General features: G+C 40.8%; 1 long non-coding RNA gene across 2 annotated transcripts; it reads right to left on the bottom strand.

Annotated features, from left to right (window-relative positions):
- Positions 1–63: 63 nt before the first annotated feature.
- LOC118718646 lies at positions 64–24,839 on the bottom strand. Of its 2 annotated transcripts, none has more exons than XR_004987862.2 (3): positions 22,674–24,839; positions 2,402–4,590; positions 64–600 (listed from the first exon to the last, which is right to left on the bottom strand). It is a non-coding gene; the product is annotated as an uncharacterized LOC118718646 (long non-coding RNA). The 2 variants fall into 2 exon arrangements; XR_006741528.1 differs by having other exon boundaries at positions 72–2,522; positions 4,365–4,590; positions 22,674–24,832.
- Positions 24,840–26,459: the final 1,620 nt, after the last annotated feature.

Below are 26,459 nucleotides of genomic sequence, written 5' to 3'. Positions count from 1 at the left end.
CAGTTTGCAGACCACGGAGCTAGAGCACTGAACAGAGGCACAGAGGGAAAGGGACTTAACATTTTTAATCTTCATTGTTGAGTATTACAGATGTCCTCTTTGCCCCTCTTCCCGCATCAAAGCCCTACCACCCCCCTTCGAACCTGCCCCTCCCAAGCCTTTGCCACACTCTGGGCTGTGTCCATGGGCTGTGCATGTAAGTAACCTGGTTAATCCCTCCTCCCCCACCTCCCTTCCCTCTGAAATCATCAGTGTGTTCGTGGTCCTATGTCTCCGGATCTATTTTAAGACTACAATGTTCTCCTTTAAGGACAAGGAGTATGAGGCCAGCGTGCTTCAGGAATCAGCCAAAGGTCACGTAAAAAGACAGAGCTGTAGCCTTTCCTCTCTCAAGGGCCTGTCTATTGTATGATCACCATGTCCTGAAACGATTATTCCCTTCCTGCTTCTCCCTTAACTCCTTCCACCAGGCCGAGGCACTGAGAGCGCCACAGTCACATGTGGACGCACAGAGGGAAGTCAGTGACTGAGTGCGGGCGGATACAGGATTCAGCAGGCCAGCCTGTATGTGAAACAAGGTATCTACTGGAAAGAACAGGGCTTCCCAAGAACGATAAGCGAGACAGAAACAGGTAAAGCAGGTTTGCCGACTTCTCTGAACACTGCTGCCCACACTGGACCAGTTACAGAGGGAAGTGAGGACCAGGCATGCGCTGCAGCCCAGGGTGTCTGACGCTTTAGGAGAGGCCTGTGCTCGGGCCCAGGGCGCCTCCTTCCCAGCCTTGGTTACATGCCCCGTCTGGCCGGCCACGTCACGTGTTCTGAGCACTCAGCACTCTGATTAGTTCCTCTGACGTCAGCCCTTGGTGGCCTGTCTCCTGCTCTGGCTGCCAGAGATATGGTCAACCATTGTTACACATAAGCAAACAGTGCAAACTGTTTATCTTGTTTGTTCAGTCCGAAGCTGAAGTTTGAATGCTTATATGAAAATAAGTTTGAATGGCTTCCCCAGGGTTATAATAAAAGCACTATCATTCTTATTGTACATACAGTTTAAAAACATGCTTTAAAAGTTCAAGGCGGACCACTATGAATCCTGACTAGGATTCCAGTGCAGGTAACTTTGCTCAAGGCCAGTGTGCAATGACAATCTCTGGTTCTGGTTCTGGTTCTGGTTCTACACCAGGTGGAGAGAATGAGAGGCACTTCTCCTGGTATCAGTGTATTTCCCACCTTAAACTGAAGACCCAATAACAAATCCTGTTGATTCTAAAATGCTTAATATGAAAAGTGACAGGATCCAAAAAACATCAACAAACTTACCAATAAGAGAGGGACAAAAGCAAACATTTAGTTGGAAGCAAAGCATATACTGGTTCCAAAAAGATATTGAAAATCAGAATCACACAATTTAAAAAATTATGGCTGTTGCATTCCAGATTGGCTGCATATAACAACAACAACAAAACGAGATAACAATGAAAGAAACCAACAAATATATGAAAACTTGCTCACTTCCCCTTTAGATAAGGGAATGCAAGTACAAGAGATACACTACTTTGTAGCATTCAGAGGAGCAAAAGAATAAACTGTACTTGTTCGCCTGGGGCAAGGACGAGGCCTCCCTAACGTTGGCCCCGTGCTCCCTCACTGTTAATCAGAGTAGAAATTGGCACAGCCCTTTAGAGATTAATTCAGCAGTATCTAGCCACATTTTATTTATTTTTAAATATTTATTTTCTTACTGATTTTTAAAAAGAGAGAAACATGTGAGAGGGGAAACACCGATTGGCTCTTCCTGCACTCCGAGTCCACAGCCAGAGCATGTGCTCTGACCAGAATCCACCCAGCGACCTCTCAGTGCACTGGATTATGCCCAACCAACTGCGCCACACCGGCCAGGGCTGTCCGTACTTTAAACAGACATGTTCCTTGACCCAGTTTATGCCTTTATAAACTGTCTTGTAGAAACAGTCACACCTATGCACCAAAACCCGTGTATTTTGCAGGACTGCCTGTAATACTGTAGTTAAAGATCAGAGCAACCTATGGGTCTACAATAGGGCAAGAAGTAAATTATGGCAGATTTATATAAGGAATGTGAAAATTTGATACCCAAATATGGAAACTTCTCCAAAATGCTTGAAAGAGTACAAGATATATATATAGTATAACTTCATGGTGATCTTAACACCACCAGCCTAGCAGCCCGGCACATATGTGCATGAGCACGGACGGGTGTGCAGAGTATCACAGTCAGTGTAACAGAGAGGAGGGCTGTGGCACTTGCACATTTTACTCCCAATAGTACAGATTAGTAATGGAACTTTAGAAAGTTATCTGAAAATAAGGACTTGCCAAATACCCAGTCCCCAAACTGTACTTCTCATTCATCTCATACCTTTATTCAGAAGTAGCTCAGCATTCGGTTAACATAAAATCTTTTTGTGCTACTGACTATACAGAGCACGCAAGCGATTATTAAATATAAACAGGATGCCCCAAATATTTTCACATATAACCTATAGGATAAGAAAAACGTATAATGTTAAAATTAAGGCAACTGTATACCGTTAGGGACCTTTTATACTTTTAACCTTACAAAAATCCTTTCTTCTGGGGAATTTGAGCTCTTATAAATTTGCATGGGGAACAAGTAGCAAAGAAACTTTCTCAAACTAGTTTTTAAAAACCAAAACAAACAGCCCAAACCCTGTTTTTAAATTTTTTTTATGTAGTAAGACAAGTACTGAACACGAGGACAAACAGCTGAAGAGTCTTTAAAGAACCACTCTGAATTAAGGCAGGAAAGGCCAGCACCTTTAAACAGTTCTAACTGCACCTGGTTAGTCCCAAGACAGTTAACAGCAGAACAGGTTTTGTGCTAAGATCTGGATTCATGGAATGGTTTTTATGTTTTACTCAGCCTCACAGGAATAATGTGTATTAAGTTATAAACACACCTTTGGGACTGGTTCTTTCCATTAAATTAAAGGAAGTTAAGGCTAATAAAAAAGTAATCCTAGTTTATAATGTGAAACTGCTATTGGTTTCAAAATGATAACTCTGTGAAGATTTAAAAGTTAAAAAAGCAAAAAACAACACAAAAAATCTTTCATTTTCATCCACAATTGGATACTAGCATATTTCTAGTTTTTAAAAACCTTAATATTAAGAAATTAACAAAAAGAGATCATATAGTTACTTATTGTAACTTTTGCATACTATTTTGCACTGAATAACCCCTGACCTTTATTAAAAAGTAGAATCACTTTTTAAAAAACTAAAATAAATAGAACTAAAAGGTAAGTTCTCGTATATCACAAATTTTCCATTTAACTGACATTTTTAATTACTGAAGTCTGTAGGGGACATTTGTTTAGAACCATAAAATTCGACTATAGGGAATCAATGAAATGAGGAAGATATAATGAACGGGAGAAGTTAAATAATTTCTGCCAAAGGCTTACAAAATAATGATAAGGAAGAGATAAATCTTCAAAGGATAGAAAACAGTTTCATTTTAGAACATATCCAAGTATTATCCAAGAAATCCAACTTTATATTGTTCTCTATCAACCAACTAAGTAACAAATAGCAATTGACAGAAATGAGGACATTTTAACATACATCTAAAATCTGTAACATTTAAACTGATAAGCATGCTCATCAGAAAATAAAATTCTATTACATTTCTGATACATAGTTTTTAAAGAAATCAAGATATATATGTTCTTATAAAGGTGGGGGTTAGCTCAGTATAACTTAGAATTGTATTAATTAAAATAAGATAAATACTCCAATTTTCATTTATTTAATGTGGATATTCTTCTAAGTGACAAAGTGAGACAAAGCTGATAACCCACATAATCAAAGACCCCATAATACAATCAGAAAAGTATATACTATAAAGATATAAATACATGACCACTTAACAAAAGAAAAAAGAGTAATGAATTAAAAAACACTTGAATTAGGAATTTAACTTTCAGGCTATTTGACAGGCTAAACAATACAACATACAAACATTTTTTTTTTTTTTATATTGGAGAATAGAAAAGAAAATCCACTGAGGTTCAAAGGTAAATTGATAGGAATTCCCAAATATGCTTAATTTGAAAAATATATTTCATAAAACTACCTTTAGATTATATGATGCTTCCCTAATGCACTATGATATTTTCTCTGAAATATTATTAACTAGAAAATATTTTAAACACTTGACAAGTTTCAAGTGACTATGTGAAACTCACTGAGATATGTTTTACATCTGAGAACGTAACAGAACAGCCCCCATTTAATAAAGAAAATAATGAAAAACTAGCTCACTGAACAAGTACCACGTAATGAGAACGAGTACTCACCTTTCGAGAACAGGTCTCCATGCCTTCAGCTCACACTGCTCTTTAGTTGAGTGTCTCCTAACATGGAAGCGTCTTCCCCAGAGAGGCATCAAACGTGGATCCTAACTCTGGACTTAGCCAAAGGTACAGCCCCTGCCCCGCTGCCAGAATGATGCGTACCTGTTAAGTAACCTTGGTTTTGTGGTGGTGGTTTTGTTTCTTACTTATTCAGAATGTGGATTTATTACTAAAAAAAAAAAAAAAAAGAAAAGAAAAAGAAAAGTAAAGCTGATTTCATGAAACTAAAAAATAAAGCTAGAGAAAAAAATTTTAAGTCTTTTCAATAAAAGCACAATATATGAAAATACCATTTAAACCAAAACAATACATAAATAGAACTAATTATCATGTATTCTCTTTAAATTTAGAAATGTATGATACAACTTGGGAAAAAATAACATATGACAAACAGGTTTTTAAAATAATAATAGCAGCTACCACTTATCAAGACCTTAGTATGTACCAGAAATTATTCTAACACTAGTGGGCCCGTGCACAAAATGCATGCAGTGTGTGTGTGTGTGTGTGTGTGTGTGTGTGTGTGTGTAGACGTTCTCTCAGCCCAGCAGCCTGCACCCTCTCTAATCAGGGACCCCTTGGGGGATGTCAGACTACCAGTTTAGGCCCAAACAATTCCTCTTGCAATCTGGGACTGCTGGCTCCTAACTGCTCACCTGCCTGCTTGCCTGATTGCCCCTAACTGCCTCTGCCTGCCTGCCTGATTGCCCCTAACTTCCCTCCCCTAAGGCCTGATCTCTCTCCCAACTCCCCTCCCCTGCCGTCCTGATCCTGTCTAGTCTCTGTCTCTCTAGGTTTTTCTCAGCAGTTCTCCAGGCTTCCCTCTTCCTCTTTCCTGGCTGGGAGGGGGCGGGGCCAGTAGGGGGCTGCTCCACCCTCTGCCCCCCCTCTCTTCCATCCAAGCCTCTTCTGTTTTGTTTCCTCATTCTGAGAGAGGCTGTGAAAGGGAGAAAAGGCTGTGAGCTGGTGGGCGCTGTGGTGTCTGTGCATGTGTGTGCAGTTGTGAGTGTGAGTGCCGGCCCCACTTCCCCCATCCCTGTCTCCGCTGCCACAAGTCCCCACCCACTAGAGCCTGCTGCACATGCAGCCTGGGCTTTAAGTCCAGTCTCAGGTTACTGTGGTTGTGACGGGCCCAGGGTTTTTATATATTAGACTACTACTGGTATTAACTTGTTTAATTTCATAACAATCCTATTAAGTTGGTAATGTTATATCATTTTAGCAGATTGGAGAAACTGAGACACGGGGAGGTTAATATATTCCCCAAAGTACTAGTACCTAATCAATGGCAGAACCAGAATGATTCAAGCTGGGCTTCAAAACTCTTATCACTCACTAAATTGTGGTGGTATGCAAAGTGCAAACCATTTCCATTATGTCAGAAAGTTGACATCATCTTTATTGCTAAAATAAAACCAAGTTGTCTGCTTGAAATGTGCCAGCAGTGATTTATTGAACACTGTAGTTAGCATTAATAACAACTGGCTTTTATTGAGCACATAATGTGATGGCACTAACGAGCCACTTTACCGCCATCATATAGGTCAATCCCACCACAATCTGGCAAAGTGGATGCTGCACCTCTTAGCAAATGAGAAAAGCACCGAGGTGTGAAAACAAGTTTCTTTTTCTTCTCCAAATCACTTAGCAAATTCAGGGACAGAGCCCAGACGCTACAGATGTATGATGTCACTTGCTAAAGCACAGAGAGATGCCTACAAATACGACCCAACCACCAAATAAGGACAATCTTTTGTCTGAATATGCCAAGTCTTGTGTCATGTTAGAGATAGAAGCACACAAATGAAAGATAGGACAGTAGCTTAAATGTACAATAATTACATTAAAAATCCACATCCCTGTGTACTCTTCTTGCCAAGTCTTGCCTTGGTCGGTGTTAATGGCTGACATTCCAAGACAGCTGAAGTAAACATCCACCTCCCAGCCAATCCATGTATTACAGCTGAGTGTAGGATGTTTACATAAACTGGTCTTGGTCTAAAGCAGGACTTACAAAATCCTTTACTGTGTTTACATTGGTCTTTAACCAAGACTAAAATTTATATTAAAGTACACACGAACTATTACTATATTTTAAAAAGATAACTTTATAGAATCTGTTGAAAAAAGAACAGTTACTGTGATTCACATAAATGAGGCACGAGTCAGGCTGAAAGCTATTTTGAGACAAAGTTGGGGATCCAAGGAAAAGGCAGAAGTGACATTCTTTCACTGCGGTAATTTATGGCAATATATGCAGACATTCTGTAAATGTTCCAAAGCTAATTGTGGCAGATTCCATAGCCTTTCATCTTGCTTCATCCCTCTGTTTAGAACCACTGAACTTGCATTTATAGGAACCCATTTGATGACAAGGGCATCAATCACCCATTCTTCCGCATTAAGAAGATTCTTGTTTGGGATCAAAGACAAAGTTAATAAAACATCTCTGCAGAGCTCCAAGCTTAGCTGTGCCTTTCTTTTTCTCATCCCCTCCCCCACATCCCGCCGCTTCCTCTCCCCATCTCCTCCACCACACTCAGAATTCAGACCATTTCACCCAAGCAGCACCCTCACCATCCTCCTTCCTGATCTCTTTCCACCTCCAATGGCCCCGTGTCCTAACAGAACCTCCCCTCCTCTCTGCTTTCCTCAGATTTAAAACATTAAAAGTGGTCTCACCAAGAAGAAAATCTCCACATCTGGAAGTAAAATTAAATATTAGAACCACTGCCAGAAAAACTAAAAATATCTGGAATTTCACAGGCACCCTGGACCCAGGGTACCTCCTAGGTCTCTACCTGGCTTCTCCCCTTCTGCCTGCTTTTCCTAAAGCATCAGCTCAAGATTTAAATACACACACACACACACACACACACACACACCCCTTTATTTTTCTCTCCAGGAGTATACTGTTTTTCTGTTTCAACTACTCCTATAGCAATATTTTTTTCCTTCTTTTCTTTGCAAATATATTCAAATAGTTTTTTTCTTATTTTCTTTGCAAATATATTCAATTAGTTTTGTTTGTTTGTTTGTTTTTGCACTAGACCATTAAAGTGATACTTTATCTGGCAGAAAAGTGGGTCTCAGGCTTCCAACAAACCTTTTTAAAATCAAACTTCTAAAGTACTACATATTTCAGGTTGGGGTTTTATGTATTTTTCTTCAGACACTAATTGGACACAATACCGAACAGGGACAAATGGAAGATGAGCTCCCTGGTTTAGAAGCATGGATCCGGAGCAGCATCTGCAGCACATGGGAACTTATGGGAAAGAAATGCACAGTCGAAAGCCTGCTCCAGACCTACAGTGGAAGCAGAAACTAATTCTTGCAGGGCCCTGCAATCTGTGTTTTAATGAATAAGCCCTCTGAGTAACTTTGATTCATATTAATATTTGAAAATCAATGGGCTGTTTTCACCAACTTCGTTGAAAGCCAAAGCAAAGATAGCAACAGACATTCAGTTATTGGGAGGGTTAGAACATACTACAGGTTTTTTTTTTAAAGGCAATGTCAAAACATGTATCCTATGTCCACCTATAATTAACCAGGCTGGGGCAACTGTGGCAGAGACATCTGAAACAGCACAATTTTTTTAAAAAAGTAATTAAGCTCATACTGATATTCAAACTTAATTTTTTCCCCTTGAATATGCACAGCAAATAAAGGAACTTTCATTCAGTGAATGAAGTTTTAACCAGAGGAGTGAATGGGAGTCAGAATGTGCTACATGCAACTAGAAAGGCATGTTTCTAGGGACTTACGGCTCATCGTCCTGCGACCAATGAGGACCCAGAGAACAATGTAATTTTAACCATGAATATCTGTACACAAACATATCTAATTGGAAATGAACTTGAAGACACATTTGTAATTGTTTTCTTTAAAAAAGTAATCCCTAAGTTATCTCAAAGCAAATATTAAGGAAAAAAACATGTCATCTTCAGAATGTTCAATAACTAAAAATAATTTAGTATCAGGTTTAACAAATCTCTGTAGATAGTAAAACTTAGAGCTTTCTATGACCTGTCACACTTCTCCTCAAACACTAACACCAAGGGTGGAGAAACCCAGCTGCTGCAGGCTCACTGGCAAATACTGAGCTCTAACATTTTAAGGCATTCATTTGAAATAATCAATTGCTAAATTTGCAAGCCACTGCGAAGTCTGTGAAGCTTCAAAATTAATGCACACAGAAGTCATTTGCAAATGACTACGAGGCTTCGCTCCAGCAGTGGAGCAAGGGCACTCAGAATCAAAGCCAGCATGGCCTCCCAGCCACCTCGTTAGGGCAGGATAACACAGAACAATGTTACATAACGCACGTCCCAGTAATTCCGCAGCTTCCAGGGATAACTGCCTCTCTGGCGGAGCATAACAGCTTTATGCAGAATACCTACCCCATTTTTAGCTTAGATTTGGGCTACCTTTCAAATTCAGCTATGCAAATTATTAAACTAGGCAGTTTCTTTCCATCTTGCTGAATTTCACAGCTATGTAACTTTTTCATTGGAAATAAACAATGTCACTTGATCTAACAAATCAATCCTATAACCAAAGAATTCTTTCTACCTTTGCCAGGGACCATTTCTTGGGCTTTTGGAAATGGCTCCATCCATTCGCTTTTTGGAATCTAAGGCTGCCAGTGTGCCAAAACACAGCCACATAATATACAGTAAATCTGCTTTATTAAGAGTTCAGTGAGAAAGGATGCTTAATGCATGCTAATCAGCAGGCATGAAGATTATACTTACAAGTTGCAAAGCTACCAGTGTCTGAAGCAACTAACTACCCTCTTTCCACCCGCACTAAGTATTGTAAACTACCACTCTAACAAAGGAGCATTCAAAAACCAATGCTATAGCACAGGCATTTAGAGTAGCTGCAGTATGACCAAACTGCCATTTGTTTGCTTGGATAAAGAACACAAGAAAACAGTAGACACTCCTATAATACAATTAAGTTGTTATCAGAGACCTCTACATGCAAGGTGCTCTACTTATGCCCATGCCCTCAAAAAAGCTTGTAATCTAAGCAAGGATGCGTGTAAAATTAGATTAGCAAGAACTACCTTTTGGTTTAATTATGCACTGAACCTAAAACAGAATGATGTTTAGTAATTTAGTAATAAATTATAAAAATACCAATGCTTTAATGAGGCAAAAAATTAGAACAGAAATGTTTCCTAGTGTCTGAAAGAGAAATAGAAATAAAACATTTTTTAAACTCCGAAAAAAGCTACTATAAAATGATACGCTATCCACTCATCCACACTGAATGTCATCTATGATAAAAGCCCTGTTTGTCAGCTCTGTGGAGAAATACGGAAAGAGACACAGTAGAGAGAACCAAGATGGTGGCATAGGTAAGCACCAGCACTTGCTGCCTCCCACTACTATGTCAAAATTACAGTGAAAATACAGAGCTATCACCCAGAACCACTTAAAATCAGACTAAATGGATATCCTATTACAGAAGGAAGGAAGGAAGCACATTGAGACTGGTAGGAGGGGTAAAGGCGCGGGAATAGGCTGGTCCAACACCCACGAGTTGCTTTTATTTAATCAGGAGGAACATTTCCAAGGCCTCCCATGAGAAGCAGGAGGTCCCAGCCACAACCCAAGCCCCCCACTCTTAGAGTTTCAGAGCTAGGAATATAAGTCCCCATAACTTCAGACTGAAAAAACAAGTGGGAATTGTGGCTGAGTGACATGGAGGCTGTTGGAGCCCCAGGTATTCCTCTTAAAGGGCCCACACATGAACTTATGGTCCCGATTCCTCTGAGCTCCAGCACTGGGCAGTGGCTTTGGGGGAACGCAGGGACATGTAGGGAGGAACTGGACTGACTGGCAGCAGGGCTGGAACTCAGGGCAGTTGGTTTTCTCCAAGACAGGAATGCTTGCTAGGGTCATTGTTCCTATACTGGGACCTTCCCATTGCAGAGCTGACAGCCATAACCCCACTCCATCTAATTTGCAGCTCCACACAAACTATTTGCAGCTGCTTTTCCATATGAATGGCCTGTTTGGCTCAGGCTTCAGACTTTGCTAAAATCTCTTAAGCAGCAGTTGAAGTCAATGTGCCCCAAACCCATCAATAAAAGGCCCAAGCACTAGCACCAGCCAGCCTTCCTCATAGCTGGGCCTTCCCTGGGCACTTCCTACCTCAATTCAAATAGCAGCTGTCTGCAGATCTCTCTCTAGCTCCTGCTGAGTGGCCCCAGGCAGTGGCTGAGTTTGCACCACCTGGGAGGCCCCATAGCCAGTGACCTGGTGGACAGCTTCAGACCATACCAGATTACAACCCTACACATCCATAGGTGACACATTCAAAGGGCAGACTCAGTGAGCACCAAAGCCCCACTGAAGCAAGTCCTGCTCTATAGGGGTATCTCCTGCATAGTAGCTCTTCCATTGTAGACACAGCTGGTCCTCACAGCCAATTGACCTGGAGGCCAATTCCTCCCAGTGGCACTAATCAAGGCTCAACTACAAGACTGATGAATAAAGAGGCATGGAGACATGGACCAGGCTGATGAATGTTAGAGGAAAGGGGGTGCAGGGGTGGAAAGAGATTAACCAAAGATCTTATATGCATTACCTCTGGACACAGGGTGGTGAAGGCCAGGGGCAAGGCAGGAATTGGGTGGAGGGGGCATTGGGGGAGGGAGGGGAGAAAGACGGACAACTGTGATACACTTTAACCAATAATGATTAAAAGGAAGAGAGATAGAGAGAGAGAGAGAGAGAGAGAGAGAAAGAGGGAGGGAGGGAGAGGGAGGGGGGGGGGAAGAGAATACCTGCCCAGAGGCATTCATACTCTACTATAGAAAAGGCAAGCTACACCCTGAAATTACTTAGGAAAATATACTTAATAGACCAAGTAAAATATAACCAATGGTAAATATTGTGAATAGGCTCAGTGCTTTGAAGTCTTATAATTTTCTGGAGAAGAGTTCTGATTAGGAGCTGTGACATCATTCAGGGTGAGCAGAACAAGAAGCTGGCAGGGTGTGTGTGTGTGTGTGTGTATGTGTTATGTGTAGGGAGTTGAGAGGAGGGAGACAAACTCTACACACACATCTCTTCCCTTCAGAGAAAACGGAAACTTCTAGGCTTTATGCTGCTGGATGGGGATGGTAAATTTATTCTCCAGAACTCCCACAGAATTTCTGAAGGAGGAAGCAGTGTCCAGAACTGTCAGAGGTTAAACTGCAGCCTATTAGGAAAAGAAATAGGGAATTAAAAGCCCACTGATAGGGCAAAACCAGAAATAACCTAGTGCGGCTGGGGAATTCTCTGAGGCCCAGCAGCAGGATGTGAAGTCTGGGAAGCTCAGCTGGCATCTGCAACAGGATATCCCGTTGTCAGGACAGCGCCCAACACTGATTCTCAGAACACATGCCCTCGCCAGAGCACTCACTGAGGATCTAAAGGTCTTTAGCAGCTCCCACACATTTCATAGCTTCCCCAGTTCCACTTCTCGGCATAATTATACCCAAACGATGTCTACGAAAGCTGGTAGTAGCAAACATCTGACTGAAAGCTTAGTTCTGTCTTACAGCTTCCAGTCGGGGATGTTTACAACCACAGACTTTCTGAACAAAAAACTCACAGAAGGAAGAGAAGCAAATGCTGCCAGTCACCATCTTCACCTAGTGTTTTTTAGGTTCTTCAGTGCTGAATGGCTTCTGTAACACCTTGGAATGAAAATGGTAAGTCAATGATATTGTCAAGAGAGTAAGTGGTTCATCAATCGTAATTTTCCTTAAATAATTTAAGAAAGATAATATGCATTATGCATTTATGTTGGCAAATATACAGCATTAAAAGTATTACCCAATTATCTCACGTGAAGATACATTTTTTATATTTATTATATGCAAAAATTAGCTCTTTTCTCCCTAAATCTAGAGGTTCAAAATAATAAACACAATAGAATGACAACCCTAACGATTAGTGACCATACATCTGCCCCAAGACCTCACTCTGTGCCTGCTGCCCTCCTGTTATTAACAGTGGCTCGTTTCATGAACAAAAGCCTCCCAGCTCAGCTTGCTAGTAGAGTGGTGCGCTGGCAGTGGGTCACACTGAGGAGCAGTCTAATGTTTTCTCCCTGCTGAGTTAGGTTAGGGACATACAGTGCATGGAAATAAACAAAACAAAGTAGATAAGAGGACTAAACTCATGACCTTGGCTTTGTTTATAAAGTGATACACTGAAACCATTTTGTTTCCCACACCAGGTTCCTGAAAGTCAGAAAGACTAGGCTAAATACAGTAAACCTGCATTCCATTGAAAGCAAGATGTACTTTAATCTAAATTACTGTTTCTTAAAAAAATTATAAAAGTTAAATCACAGTGATTTCCAAGAAATAAACATATATATACATACACACACAAGTATGCATATCTCTCTCTCACACAGAACACACACACACACACACACACCCCAACGGGATAACTTCCAAAAACACCAATAGGCACAATTTTGAAAGGGTACTAATTTTCTAATATCAATGTTTTTTTACGAAACCAAAGAGTAAGGGATTTCAGTCACTGCTATTTACTCTGTGATATTTAAAGGTTACTTTTAAAAATTCTTTTTGTATTTAAATGTCGTAAATAACTCTACCCATTATAGAAATAATGCTGGAAGTAATGAGGAAAGTGCATGTGGTCTCTATGGACACAAGATGACCTTCATTGTTTCTGAAGACAAATACTTTAAAAGTCCAGTGGCTATTTACAGCGAAGACTAGTCAAGCTGTTCTACAATGGAAAATTTCCAGATTTAAATTAGGGGGGGGGGAAGCTATTTCATGCCTAGAACAGTACATGATGCTTAACTAATTAGGATGCTGCAATATTAAGTTGCAATGAACCAGTAATTACAACTTTCTCCTTCAATTTCCCTCTGTTCTCAGTTTAATTTTTTTAAGGTTGATCAGAAGACAGAAATGTTTACCTCAGTTATGATATTTACTCACGTACACAATATACAGAATCTTTTCTTCAGGGTTGTTTGGGATCTTTGTCAAATGCTGTACATTTGTACACAGTGTATTCTTTCAGCTGAAAATTACATGTACAGAGTGAATAATTGTTACTATAGAATCAATTATAAAATACCTTCTATAATTATAAATATATTCTAGACATAATCTTCAAGTATAATATGCAATCTGTAGTTCAGAAATGTTCTTTAATTTTGTTCTTTTATTCATAATGAAATACAGGTGAAATCTAATGAGGTTGTAGCTGAGGCTAAAGGGTGACCTTTGTCACAAACATATTGCATGTATGTTTGTATACCCTTCTTACTACTGTTAGCACTTTTCCTGTTTACAAATTTTTATAAAGACAGGCAAACTGTACATTACATACATGTAATCTTCTATCCAGGCAGAAAAGAATTATTCTTGAACTGCTGGCTGGAACAGTGCTACTGTGCAGAAACTAGAATGTTTGTCAACCCCACCTGGCCAGGCAGGTTATGAGGATCCATATATAACAGATGCCACACTGCATTTTGTCTGATTCTGCCATACTTTACATCTCTTAAGTACAATGTTACAAACAACTTAGATACCTAAATACACCGCTTTCACTAGACAACCTAAAATGAAGACATTATCTCCTAATAGTATTACTATAAGGAAGTTTTCTTGAGTTTAAGAAAATTTACTAGAACACAGAAGAAAACAGTTAACAAGAAATATTTTGTAATAAGATAAACATGTTGGGGAAAAAACGAACTCAAAGTTGGTAATTCTCAATTGGCCTAGATTTTGCAGCCACTAAAGAAAGCTATTAATTTTGCTGAAATTCAGTGGTGCCTAGGCAACCTCTCAGAAACGGATACCACCATTTTGACCCTGAACTCTGAAATAGGCAGGGTCGCTGGAAGGGTTGACTCAAGGAGTAGTAGCAGGGAGCAGCAGCATGGTGGTGACAGAGGGAAACACTTGGCTGAAGGCAATAATTCACAAGTCAGTGGGAAACAGGTAGTGGAGCAGAAAACGCCCACATTAAAAGAAAAAACAAGATACCCTAAAAGACATTCCATTCATGTTTCCAACCCATTCAATAAAACTTACAATTCTCTATATACTCTATGTAAAGGAAACAACAGACACACAAAAGGGAAAGAAAATATCTGAATCAGTAAACTCAATTTATTTGGGGAAAGAAGTTTAAGGTGGCAAAATGCTTAGGACTGATGGCAAGAGCGTGCTTCCTGCTGTCTGAGGCCTCCTTACTCACTATTACCAATTGCCGTCTGTAAACAGGCTTCACAGTGTTTTCATTCGGTTTCTCACCTTCGACCAGCAGCAGGGGAGGTGCTAACCTACTTTATGAATGAAGAAGAAGGTACACACTAGAGGCGACTAGGTCTGACCAAGCTACGCCATTAAGACCGATGAGCCACTACCCAGGAACCACCTGCCTAGTGACGACCTCTGAGGGCAAACAGGCCTGGCAAAATGAAGTCTGAGGCTCTGACCAAAGTCACAGGGAACAATTATGATATAATTAATAGTAAAACAGCCCCCACCTACCTCCTCAAATTCTGAAAATCCCTGAAAACTATCAATGAGATGATGGAGGTGAAAGCACCTAGGAAGAGGAGGAGGAGGAGAAGGGGGAGGGGGAGGGGGAGGAGGAAAGTGCATCCCAGTCATCACCACATCTTAAGCCTGCGGAGCAGCCCACCTTTCAGATGGATGTCACAGTGACTCTCTGGGAAGCAGGCAAGGTGGGACTGCTGTCCCCACTGCAGGCAGCTTAAATCTTTACTGTTATAATAATAAATAGTTCATCTCTGCAAGCAATTATTCATTTCGGATGCTCTATGACACTCAAATTGATTATCAAAGAAAAGTTTGCCTAAGGAACTTATAAAAATGTAGACATAAATGACTTTTGAATTAGACCTCTTTTCAAAATATATATATTTTATTGATTTTTAACAGAGAGGAAGAGAGAAGGATAGAGAGGTAGAAACATCGATCAGCTGCCTCCTGCACACCTCCCACTGGGGATGTGCCCGAAACCAAGGTACATGCCCTTGACCAGAATCAAACCTGGGATCTTTCAGCCAATGCTCTATCCACTGAGCCAAACTGGTGAGGGCCTGAATTAGTTAGACCTTTTGTAACCATTTCCCCATTTCTGTCACCTCTACTGTGCTGCATGGTAAGTCACACGAACACCTTTCGGGCAGTGAAGGCTTAGGCTTGCGAGGCAGCAGCAGCTCTCTTTCCGCACAAACAGAATAAAGCATCATCAGACTCCCAGGCACCTCGCGTGCTCTATCGAAGCCAGTGGTTCTCCAAGTGTGGCCCCGAACCAGCAGCATCAGTTCCACCCAGGAAACTCAACGAGCAATTCTCAGGCTCACCCCCCGACTTCCGGGTCAGGAATTACGGGACAAGACTCAGCAGTGTCTAACAAGCCTTCCACGTGATTCTATGCACACGAAGTTCCTGTAACCACTGATCCATGTAGGATTTTACCACAGTTCCAATAACATGCCCTTAAAGTTTTTTAAAAAAGTGCGACAAAGTAGCTAGAAGATGGAAGGAATAAACGGCAACAGAATTAAAAACATCCTAATTATATTCCAATCAAACCTCACAAACGTGAACACCTAAATGTTGACGACTGGGAAGCAGAGGTGGACACTCCTCTGACTAGGGAACAGAAAAGAGGCTCGAACAGCAGTCAATTCTACTCAAGGCAAGTGTGAAAAGCACACAAGTCCCAGTCAGCCAGCCAGGACACCACTGGGGAAAGTGTGCAATTTCTGCTAAAAAAAACAATAAACACCTCACAACCAAAAACTGTCATTCTCAATCCAGAAAAAAAAAACAAGTACGTCCATCCAGCCAGAATGACAAGGACACATTCAACAGGCACTGACAAGCGCTTTTCTCTTCGACCTTCTCAAACGACCAGCATCAGTGCCCAGAGTCTCTCACTGCGACCAGGTGACTGCATGCATCCTAATAGCATAATTCAATTAACGTTCAGAACGCCAACCATGACAGTCACCCTTTGAAATGCTGTTTGGAATCATTTTCTGATAGTCAACATTTCTGAGGGCAGTTCGGGATAACAAGCAGGAACCTGAGCGTTACAGTAGACAGAACTAGGCCAATATGTAACTTTGGGACTCTGGGAAAGTGACTTGAGTTTTCTGTGCCTCCTCCATGACATGAGGATGTAAATGCTCGTCTTGTAGGATTCTTGTGAGGACAAAGGAAGATACTGTATGCCTGTCAAATGCTGAGCTGGTGTTAGGCGCAGACAATACGTGATAAATGGGGGGGGAGAGAAGATTCTTTACCTCCCTTTTGTAACTGTGTTCACATAGATTTTCCTATTTTCAATTTCATATTTATAAACTTTGCGTATCCTTCAAGGCCCAGTTCAAATGCCAAATTCTCTATAAAAACTTCACCAGTAAAACCAGCCACTTAAAATTTATAGACATACACATCAATAACAGGAACAATGAACATGCATCGAGTGCTCCCTATGTCTGAGACAGTGTTCTAAGTGTGACATGTCTGTTAGCTCAGCTAATCCTCACGACAGCCCTGTGAGGTGGGACTCTATTGTCCTCTTTCTGTAAGGAAGGGCACAAGGCAGAAAGCAGTCTGCCCAGAACCGCACAGTGGCTGGTGGCCTGGGCTCTGAGCCCCGGAGCCTGGCTCTCCCACTCCTGCTCTCACCTGTGCTACATGCCTCCGCTGTCGGCTGAGAAGGATGGGTAATTACTGCAGAGACCTTCCCAGAGATGACAGTGTTATATTTAGTACAGCTGACGATGTTTTCTATGCATGCTAAAATCATTCATTATGGACAGCTTATTCACTCTTCATGAAAAATACTTCTCCAATTCTAGTTCCTTCCTCATCAGGCCTGGGAGATGGATCATTTTATCCTCATGTGACCCAGAGATGGAGATTGCCATCAGACTGCCAAAACAAGCTGCCATCTAATACTCTGTGCAAATATAATACAGTTACCAGGAACTGATCATCCAATATTCTAGACAATGTATGCCATACTTGCAGATTTTGATTTTAGACATATACACATTGTCAAAGATACTCCTTGTAGAAAAAGATATGAGTTTCAAATTAAGGCAGGCTTAGGGTATGGAATTGAGTCTTACTAAAAAAGTACAAATATGAACATTCTTTGTGTGGAAGACACAAAGTTAATATCTTCATTTTTTTCAACCAAACTTTATAACCCAGAATCAAGAGTAAGAATAAAACATACCTATCCAAGGGATAATGTTTAGGTTATAAAGAAAATTATAAGCTCTTAAAAGAAGAAGGCTTAGAAAGAAACCACTTTCTCCACAATTATAGCAGTGCTACTTTACCTACTTGTACTCTGAATGTATTTTGGTTCCTTATTTTAAGATTCAGAAAGTGTTAGCACATCAATAGTAAACTTCATGTACTAGTTTTCTTAGGAATGACCGCCCTCAAAAATACATATGGCAAATGAGCCAAAATAAAGAAAAAAATCTTTCCTATTTTAAGAATTTTTCAAAAATTAAGAATAAATAAAATCTGCATCAACTGTTTTTAGGCTCTAAATGTAATTCTGTTTAAAACAAGCCAATCTAACACCAAGGTGCCTTATCTTTGGCCTTGGGCCAGGGGGCAGGAACAGAGAGGGCCACCAGGACAAGTGTTATTGGTCAGACAGCCCAGTGCAGGGACTTCAAATTCACCTACATTTGGTCTAGGGCTTTGGCGGGAGGGGAGGGGGGGAAGGTGGCACAAAACAGCTCAGGGAAGGCCAAGAGCTGAGGCAGTGTAATGTACATTTCACCAGAATAAGGGACCTAACACCTTGGACTCTGAAAGTAAACAGACCCTGAACCTGGTGCACCTCACAGACACACCCATCTGCATCAGGGCATTTAACTCATGTGGCAACTGTTTGCTGGCTTCTGTTTCCACACTAAGGGAAGAGTGTTTAGTCCATCCCAACAGCCTTAGTTAAGGGTAAGTGTAATATACCACACATGTAATATGAACGAGCAACAACAAAGGCAGCACACAGTAAGCAAACTGATGGCACTGTCTTTTCCTTGGTTCCATATTCTGTCTCAAGAGCCTTTCATCCTATGACTGGGAGGCTCATTTTTTTTTTTTTTAATCTATAATAATAAAAGGGTGATATGCTAATTAGACTGGATGTCCTTCGGACAAAGCTGGGGCTGGAGTGAAGCCACCTGGGTCCTGGGTGCCGACCAGCGGCCGGAGGAAGCTCCCCGGGGCCTGGAGGGAAGCCGGTGCCAGCAGCCAGGAAAGGAAGGCCTACTCTTGCATGAATTTTCGTGCACCGGGCCTCTAGTATTTATATAATGTGAGCCACTTAACCTCTTTGGATCTAAGTTGTTTCTTCTATAAAAGGAAGAAGTTAAGGCTAAATAATTCTTAAAAGTCCTTTCATCTCAATAACTCCATGACTGTATGATGGCACTATATTCTAGTAATAAAGACATGTCAACGGTTGCTGAGTGTTTCTATGTGGTCAATAAATCTGAAACCAAAGTTGTTTACTGCTCTGCTAGTCAACTGCCACATACAAAAAACAATCCACAAAACATTATTTTTGAAAATACATTTAAGTGCTTAACAAGTTTTAATAAAATGTAAAAGATAAAATAAAATAGTATTTGCTTTACACAACCCAGACTTGGCTTTGATCAAGTATGGCTAGGATTTATATATCTGGGAAAATATATTTTCTTTCTCACTTAACTTTGTGATGGCTTCATTTTATTATTAAGAACAGAGGCTCAAAAAAGTTAATCACCTGATCAAAGAAAGAGAATGGCATAAAGGTGATGCCAAAAATATGAACTTGTATCTTTACACCCAAACTTTCTATTTTTTCCCCTCCCTTGAGGATATGGGTATTGATTTCAGAGAGGGAGAGAGAAACTGGGATGTGAGAAACATCAATCCTTGCTTCCCATTCTCATCGCGACCGCAGATGGAGCAAACACGTTCCGGTGGATGGAAGGACGCTCCACCCGAACCACGGGGCCAGGGCTTCACTCCCAAACTTTCCGTTTCCTTTTTGGGTGTCAGCACCTCCACTCTGCTAATTGCCTAGGTTCTAGACTCTAAGTCCACCTACACTGTTAACTTCTAAAATACTTAAGAACTGTTATAACCCTATGATGAGAATAGTAAAAAGATGACTCAAATGAGGTATGACAGATTCTAAAATGAAACTGCCAATTCTGTCAGCTGGCTCCAATAAACAAGAAAAGAGGTTAAGTAATGACATTAGGAAGTGTCTGAAATAATTCACATTTTTAAATGATATGCCTAAAAAGATGGAAGGTGATGCTAACCCAGAATGAAAAGACTGCCATTCATCTGTTTAAGACCAGTGAAAAGGAGGCTACAATTAAAAACAAAAACTAGTGAAGTAGCAACAACCAGAAGCTGGACTTAAGAATGTTTAGGCATCGTGATAGTTTCATTTTAAGCATCAACTTGGCGAGGCTTTGTGCCCAGATATTTGGTCAAACACCAGTCTAGATGTTGCTGTGGAAGTATTGTGTAAATGCAATTTAATTAACATTCACAATTAGTTAACATTAAGTAAAGATTTCCTTCCGTAACGTGGGTGGGCCACATCCAATCAGAACAAAAACAGGTTTCCCTGGGAAGAAGGAATTCTGTGTCACGACAGGAACAGAAAGCCTACCCGAGTTCCAGCCTGCTGACCTATCCTATAGATTTCAGACTCAGGACTGTAACATCAACTCTCTTGTCTGAGGTTCTAGCCTGCTGGCCAGTCCTGTGCAGATTTTGGATTTGGACTTGCCAGCTCCTCCAATCAAGTGAGTCAATTTCTTAAAATAAATCAATCCCCACCCCCCCCCCCCGCCCCTCTCTCTCTCTCACACACACACATACAACCATATGATTCAACCATTCCACTTCTAGGAATTTACCCAAGAGAAATGAGGGCATATGTCCATACATAGGCATGTATTAGTAGCAGCTTTCTTTCTTTCTAAAAATATATTTTTAAAAATATTTTTATTAATTTCAGTGAGGAAGGGAGAGGGTGAGAGAGATAGAAACATCAATGATGAGAGAGAATCATTGATTGGCTCCCTCCTGCATGCCCCCTACTGGGGATCGAGCCTATAATCTGGGCACATGCCCTTGACCAGAATCGAACCTGGGACCCTTCAGTCTCCATGGCCGACACTCTATCCACTGAGCCAAAACAGCTAGGGCTAAAAATATTTTTTTAATTGATTTTTAAAGAGAGAGGAAGGGAGAGACAAATAGAAACATCCATAAGAGAGAAATATCATCAATCTGCTGCCTCCTGCACGACCCCTAATGGGGACTGAACTTGCAACCTGAGCATGTGTCCTGACTGGGAATCAAACTGGTGATCTCTTGGTTCCTGGTCAATGCTCAACCACTGAGTCACACTAGCTGGGCAACAGCAGCTTTATTTCTAAACGCCAAACACTAGAAACAACCCAGCGTCTATCAAGAGGTGAAAGAATATACAAACTATAGCATGTCTGCAAAATGGAAAAACACTTAGCAATAAAAAGAAATGATTGACGCACACTACAAGATGGCTACATCTTAAAATAATCATCCTGGATGAAAAGAAGCTAGGCTAAAAATGACTGTTTAATGTATCCAGGACATGCCAACCAATGTAAAGAAAACAAGTAGTGGTTGCCTGGGGAATAAAGGGAGGCAGGGGATTACTGAGAGATTAGAAAACTTTTGGGGGTCACAAATGCATTCAATATCTTGACTATGGTGATGGTTTTATGTGTATAAACATATGTCAAAGCTTATAATGTTGTACACTTTCAATATGTGCAGTTTAAGTATAATAATTATATCTCAATACAGTTGTTTTTAAAAAGTTGTGCCCCGGTCAGTGTGCTCATGGTTAGAGTGTCCGTCTGTGCACAAAAGGATCATGGTTTTAATTCCCAGTCAAAGGCATATACCTGGGTTGCAGATTCGTTTCCCAGAATGCGTGCAGGAGGCAACCAATAGATATGCCTCTCTCACATAAATAATTCTCTCCTCAGCCCCCAGTTTCCACTCTCTCTAAAAAGCAGTGGGAGCCAAAACCGGTTTGGCTCAATGGATAGAGCGTTGGCTTGGGGACTGAAGGGTCCCGGGTTCGATTCCAGTCAAGGGCATGTACTTTGGTTGCCGGCATATCCCCAGTAGGGGGTGTGCAAGAGGCAGCTGATCGATGACTCTCTCTCATCGATGTTTCTAACTCTATCTCTCTCCCTTCCTCTCTGTACAAAATCAATAAAATATATTAAAAAACAAAACAAAACAAACAAACAAAAAAAACCACTCTGTAACTTTCTGGCCCACCTGCCCCTAAACATGTGTGCTCTCCAGGGTACTCTAGTCTCAGTTCACAGCAGGGCTCCCCTTCCAGGAGACTCATGATTGCCTTGGGTAATTTGATGAGTTTTGACCCAGGTCCCTGTGTATTTATATAGACTTACATGTAATTACTTCCCAGGTTTCCAGAGCGCCCTGAGCCTTGGCCCTGTACTCCTCAGCTTCTCAGGTAAGGGGATTTCTTACAGAATCCTCCCCTGGGTTTGTCTCTAAACCCCCTGCAGAGTGAGTGAGGGGATGGCACACTATGGCAAGGAGAAATTCGAATGCCCACAAATAAAACTCACATGGAATCTAGGATCACATAATAGTTTTCTAGATATGTTGGCAAAATAATTCAACTAGACAGATTCTTAGGTTACCTAGTAAGTGTTGATTAATAGATTTATGAAGGAAGTTTCTGATGGCTATACTGTAGAAGACCATTCTCTTAAACATTTGCAAACATTTGCTTCACAAAAGGACATACAAAGCATGCTTATCAAATTTTGGAGATAAGTTGTGACAGTAAGTAGCTGGAACACATCTATGAATTCAGCCTAGGGGTAAGTAAGGTGAAGGTCAGGAAACATCCTCAAATTCAATAACCTTTCATATGTATACTTGATTCTTTCTCAACTACCAATAACTGGATGGCAAGCTCCTTGAACACAAGTCTTATTGATCTTCCGAGAGCACCTGCAATATTGTCAGAATACACTCTGCCAGGCCACATAACTCCATGGTAATGAATGGCTCTAATATCACAGTGCCTACAACACAAGCGTTGGTTTCTCACTTACATAAAATGTCTATTGTGAATCAGCTTCAGCGAGGCACCGACATCCAGGGACCCAGTCGGATGGCTCTGCCGTCCTGGGACCAGCCCTCACCAAAGCATGCTGGTTCTATGGGAGAAAGAAAAGACCACCAGCAGAAACATAAGATAGAGTTTGAAACATCTGCTCAAATGTCCCACATGTCTCTTACTCTAACATTTTCACTGGTCAAGGAAAACCAAGTGTCCAAACCTGGTGTCAACGGAGTGGGAAATATAGTCCTCCTGCAGAGAGGACCCTGGTCGAGAGGTGCAATAGACATTTTGAGCAATACTACAATTTACCACACAGCCTTCCCCATAGAACGTGCTCAGGGCCTGGAGGTAATATTTACATGCCAGGCCATAAACACCGAAGGGCAGGGACTGTAATCTGTCTTGTTCACTGGATGTACCAGCCACAGAGTGCTGGGCACACAGCAAAGGACAAACTGAATGCTTACACGGTGAGCAGTAATGAGATGAGCATGGGTTCTGGAATCACAGGCCTGGGATGAAGTGTTATGTCTGCCAATTCCTGACTTAGTGGAAAGTAATTTTTCTCTTCTGACTGTTGGATAGTTGTTGCAAAGATTAAATAAAAATATTTGTGAAAGCCCCGTGAAAACTTTGCTTTAGCTCTTTATCTTCAGATAGATAGTCCAATGGGATGACATTTGATAAAAACAAATTCATTTCAACTTTCATATAATGCAATACATAATATCTGGCATTTACTTTAAAAGCATTAACTGGCAAGGATAAGAAAGATTATATTTAAAGCAGTTCACAGGAAAAAAAACAACAAGGTTTTAGTTGACCATAGCTCAATATGATCAAAGGGTAATGTGGCTGCCAAAAAATGTTAATGTACATTTCAGGCTGCATGAATAGAAGCACAGTATCCAGTTAATAGCTTCATTGTCTTCAGCAATTGTTCAGCCATACCGGAAGTAGTCAGTTCAGCTCTGGCTACCATGTTTTAAGAGGTATAGTGACAAACAGACTTTGTCATGAGTTTAGTGATGTGGATGGAGAAAGGTCTGAAAACCATGTCATGTGCATATGGTTTGAGAATTAGGGCTTCCCCCCTAGGCGCATCAAAAAAGACTTAAGCAGGATTTAACAGTCATTCTCAGATACTTTAAAAGTTACTGTTTGTAAGAAGACTAACTTTCACATGCAGAGACTTAGATTGCCAAGAACCAGGAAGTGAAAGTTAGGGAAACAGATCTAGCTAAGAGAGAAGTTATTTCTAACTGGAAACATTCTAAAACAAGAAGGGTGGATGACAACATGATAGAGATGGATGTGGGAGGACCAAATCTAACTTACTCCTCTATTAACTGAGCATTTTTTGAGGCATTTGAAAATGTCCAAATGGTATTTTTCCCCCTGATTAAATAATATTAATACTAGAAACAAGAACTGCAGTAAAAAGTAAAACAAGGAGGTATTTGGCTTAACAGGCACCGAAAGTCATGCTGGTGAAGGGAAATGAAATTTCCAGCTGGATAACATTAGATATATAGCCAGCGTTGTGGTTTGCACGGAGGAAACAGGCTTAGTCAAAACTGTATTCTACAAGTTGTTTTTCCTGGTGTGACCTAGCTCCTATAATTTCCAAGGAGGTGCAAAAAAATATTTACAAGTTCCTACAACGGCAATCAGCAAAAATTTGCTAATACTAAACTAGTGTTGTAATTACAAGACAATTTCTAGTGTATCGATCAACTGGAATAAGTATTCAATTTTCCCATGGGAGACTATTACACACATGCCATTGGTATTAAAAATGATTCCTTGCTAATATCTTGTTTCCTTACTCTTCAAAATCCAGCTTCCGTTTCCCCACACATTCTCTGCACACTCTGGTCTCCCCAGTAGGTGATAAGTAGTGTATAAAGATAACACCTGAGTTATCTTTATATCCCAGCTTCTCATGTTAAAATCACTCAATTAGTACAGTAAACTCAAAATTGTTCTTTAAAATTTTCTTCCTTTAGTAAAATATTGTTTAAAGTTATACACTAATTTCTCATTATATTTTAACCAGATGCCCCGTGCACACAATTTGTGCATGGGTAGGGTCTATAGGCCTGGCAGGCGATCAGGGCCGATCTGTGGGGTGACTGGCGGTGTGATTGGGGACCCTGACTGGCACCCGCCTTGGCCAGCCCCTCCCTCCCCTGCCCCTGGTTGCCTCCCTCTGAGGGCTGGGGGCAGCTCCTGCGTTGAGCATCTGTCCCCTGTGGTCAGTAAGCATTATAGTGACCAGTCATTCTGCTGTTCCTTCTGCCGTTGGTCAATTTGCATATTAGGCTTTTATTATATAGGTCTGTTACACACAAGAAAGCCAAAGCAGGCCAGAGAGCCACACTGAGTATTGTGTGCTTCATTCCTTAGTATAGCTACTCTTTGCAAAATATCTTGGGATACAAATTTCTTCTTCCCTTAAATTTCTCTCTGCATGCTTAATGAACATATTTAACAGGATTTCACTGTACTGACATAAATTACTAACACCCTACTTACTGCCTTCACTGCAGGTACGTAGATAAAATATGAACTTAAAAAACAGGTTCATTGACTTTAAAATAAACTTGTATGTGGCTTTTTGGAGTGGACATACATTCAGATTTTTAAACATCTATTCTTTCAAGCCAAGAAAGTAAAGGAAATGTAAAAAACAAAAAAGCTGAACACCTATCCTCTGCGAGGGAACATGCAAGTTTAGGACGTATTTGGGACAGGTTAAGGCTTGTTGAACTTGTCACTGGATGCCTAGCCGGTTATTTATCTCTCCTCTCTTGTGGGCACTACCAGGAATTGCGAAGGTCATGGGAACACAATGCTCTGCGGCAGGATCAGGAGAACATAGTTTCAAATCTCCCATGTCAACCCCTCTGACAAAAACAGTCCACATTCCACTGGGAGGTGGGAGAATGAGTCAGTAAAGAGATAAAATAGTTGCCAGTTTGAAAATGCAGTAACTAACTAAAAATGTTAAATGTCTTTTAAATTAGATACTCATGTATTGAAGCATTTTTTAAAAAAGATGGAAATGATGCACAATAAACATTTATTTAAGAAGCCACTAGAAACTAATTATAGATAACATATACTGAATGTTTTGCGTGTGTTGGGCATACTTAAGTGCTCAACATACATTAACTCATGTATACCTTCATCACAGCCATTTAAAACAGAGCAACATCCTCATTCTACAGGACAGAAAAGAGAGGCACAGAATGGTTAAGTAACTTGCACAGGATCACATAGCGAGCGAGGGGTAGGTGGGAAAGGGATATGAATTCAGGCAGGTCTGCTTTAGGACCCATTCTTTAACCTCTATGGGTAGGTATCACTACAATCCATACTTTGATATTTGAAGGGCTTTATGAGATTATTAGCTTTAATCACATATAAAGAAAAATGTTTATTGGCAATTAAGACTGTACAAAATTATTAAAACTAGAGGCCTGGTGCACGAAATTCATGCGCGCGCGCGCGCTTGTGTGTGCGTGAGTCCCTCAGCTCAGCCTGCACCTCTCACAATCCTCCCCGTCGGGGGATGTCTGACTGCTGGTTTAGGTCCGATCACCAGACATCCATCCCTCTTGCAATCTGGGACCACTGGCTCCTAACCGCTCGCCTGCCTGCCTGATCATCCCTAACTGCCTCTGCCTCGGCCCCTGCTGCCACAGCTTCCTCCGGAAGGACATCTGGAAGGACACCTGGAAATTAGCTGTTACACTTTTATTATTATATT

This window comes from Pipistrellus kuhlii, unplaced genomic scaffold (assembly GCF_014108245.1).
Source record: "Pipistrellus kuhlii isolate mPipKuh1 unplaced genomic scaffold, mPipKuh1.p scaffold_m20_p_14, whole genome shotgun sequence".
Lineage (NCBI taxonomy): Eukaryota > Metazoa > Chordata > Mammalia > Chiroptera > Vespertilionidae > Pipistrellus > Pipistrellus kuhlii.
Note: the sequence above shows the minus strand (reverse complement) of the source record. Positions and strands in the feature narration are given on the sequence as shown.